At 47.9% G+C, this 2671-nt stretch overlaps 1 non-coding gene across 1 annotated transcript; it reads right to left on the bottom strand.

Moving 5' to 3' along the window:
- Positions 1–232: 232 nt before the first annotated feature.
- TRNAT-GGU (transfer RNA threonine (anticodon GGU)) lies at positions 233–304 on the bottom strand. The gene has a single exon. It is a non-coding gene; the product is annotated as a tRNA-Thr (tRNA).
- Positions 305–2671: the final 2367 nt, after the last annotated feature.

Consider the following 2671-nt stretch of genomic DNA (forward strand, 5'->3'; position numbering starts at 1 on the left):
GCTGTGGTTCTTGGAATCCATCTGGGACTTTTGCTCAGAGCCCCAGAATCACAAAGGCCTCCTCTGCCTCCAGGAATTTACAGGGACTCGGTGAAGCTTTGAACACATGAAGCTGCCTTCTACTGAATCGGACCCTCGGTCCATCAAAGTCAGTAATGTCTACTCAAACTAGCAGCTGCTCTCCAGGGTTTCAGCGGTCTTTCACATCACCTACTTGCCTACTCCCTTTAACTGGAGATGCCAGGGATTGAACCTGGGACCTTCTGCATACCAAGCAGATGCTCTACCACTGAGCCACAGCCCCTCCTCCTTTCATTGTGTTTCCAGGTTGCCAGAGGGGGTTTAAGGGATTCAGAGAAGAGCGACAAAGCTAATGAAGGACAGTCACGGAAAGACATATGAGGAGCCACACGACAGTCGGGGTCCTGTTTCGCCCGGGGAGAGGAGAAGATAAAGAAGCGATGTGACAAGAGTTTTCAAACACTTAAGACGCTCCATAAAAATGATGGAGCGCAACTCTTTGCCGCTGTCACAGAGGGAAAGAGAGAGGCAAGATGCTTAAATCATCACACCTAGATTTATACATGAATATTTAGAAGAAGAAGAAGAAAAGAAAACCCTTTGCAGCTTGGCTGATAGTACAATTTGCAGAGGGGAAGCAGAAGGGTCAACAAAAGTTCCGAACCAGCATCCTTCCGGGATGTGGCAGGTGTAACGTTTCCTGTCTTGAAGGATGGAGGGGGGCTGTGTGACCCCAGTTCTGTGCTTTCATACTCTAGAGAAAAATATTGTAAACACCCCCACATCCCGCCCTGTGAATCTTGATTAAATGTCTGGGGTGGGGTGCTCGGCTTTGGCTGCACAATGCTAAGAGTCCATATGGACAGAAAACCGGCCTTGGATTTCTACCACAAGTTTTTAGGTGCCATTTGTCCATCTTTCTCTCAGCCTCAACTAAGCATCTATGAAATGGGGATAAGAAGAAGAAGAGTTGGTTTTTATATGCCGACTTTCTCAACCACTTAAGAAAGAATCAAATCGGCTTACAATCTCCTTCCCTTCCCCTCCCCACAACAGACGCCCTATGAGGTAGGTGGGGCTGAGAGTGTGTGACTAGCCCAAGGTCAGCCAGCTGGCTTCATGTGTAGGAGCGGGGAAACCAACCTTTTTCACCAAATTAGCCTCCATTGCTCATGTGGAGGAGTGGGGAATCAAACCTGGTTCTCCAGATCACAGTCCACCGCTTGAAACCACCACTCTTAACCACTACACCATGGTGGCTGGTGCACTATTTCCCAAAGAGGGCAAACACTGAACATGAGTCAGCAGTGTGATGCGGTAGCTAAAAAGGCAAATGCGATCTTGGGCTGTATCAACAGAAATATAGTAACAGTAAACAGTAAACAGTACCTTTATTGGCATTAACAATAGAAAAAGAGAAATATAGTGTCCAGATCACGCAAAGTGATGGTATCACTTTACTCTTGGGGTTTTTGGGAGTGGAGCCTGAGGAGGGCGGGGTTTGTGGAGGGGAGGGACTTCAATGCCATAGAGTCAAATTGCAAAACCGGCCATTTTCTCCATGATCTCGGATGGAGATCAGTTGTAATATCAGGAGATCTCCAGCTAGTACCTGGAGGTGGGCAACCCTAATTAGGAAAGGGATGGGGTCACACGGGTTCAATGAAGAGGAAGGGTTTCGCTTTGCCAAGAATGGGTTGCACAACACCCTTAAGAATCCGTAAATCCTCTGGAATGTTTTAAAGTGTCACCTCTGGGAAAAGGAAGGAAGCTCAGTGCTCTCCCCCTTAAGCTAGCAGTCCCTAATTATTTGTAAATGTATGCCTCCTGAAGATTCCCCTCTCCTAGGTGCATTTGGCATGGGTTTTTGTGCTATTAAAAATTTACTGTGTTTGAAAAGGCAATGCATGGATTATTATTATAATGAGGCTCAAGGATTTGTGTGTGTGTGCTTGTGTGTGTGTAGATGGTAGGCTAGTAGGGTTGCCAGCTCTGGTTTGGGAAATACCTGGAGAGTTTGGGGGTGGAGCCTGAGGAGGGTGGGGTTTGGGGAGGGGAGGGACTTCAATGCCATAGAGTGCAATGGCCAAAGCTGCCATTTTTGCCAGGGGAACTGACATTTGCCACCTGGAAATCAGTTGTAATAGCAGGAGATCTTCAGCTAGCACCTGGAGGTTGCCAACCATATAGGGTAGCCAACTCTGGGTTGGGAAATTCATGGAGATTTGGGGTTGGAGCCTGGGGTGGGCAGGTTTTGGGGAGGGGAGGGACCTCATCAGGGTATAATGCTATAGAGCCCAATTGCCAAAGCTGCCATTTTCTCCAGGGGAACTGATCTCTAAAGTCTGGAGATCAGTTGTAATTCTGGTAGGCCATTCCTTCTTTGCAAGCATGTAGCCCAGTTTCATGTCCAAGGAGGAAAGGCAGCTGACGGCTTGGCTCTTCCTGCTTCCCTTTCCATGGCTTCAGGCAGCTCCTGTAACCTGCCATTGTGGTATTTATCCCATGTGTTTTTTCTCTCCCCTCCCCAAATTAAATAATTTCCCTCCATGCAGAGACCTCCTTCTGCCGTTACTGCAGGAACCGGCTCCTTTCTCCTCTCTTCTCCCTTCCTGCCTTTGTGTGCTTGTAATGAATTGCGAGGAAACGC

Source organism: Euleptes europaea, chromosome 14 (assembly GCF_029931775.1).
Source record: "Euleptes europaea isolate rEulEur1 chromosome 14, rEulEur1.hap1, whole genome shotgun sequence".
NCBI lineage: Eukaryota > Metazoa > Chordata > Lepidosauria > Squamata > Sphaerodactylidae > Euleptes > Euleptes europaea.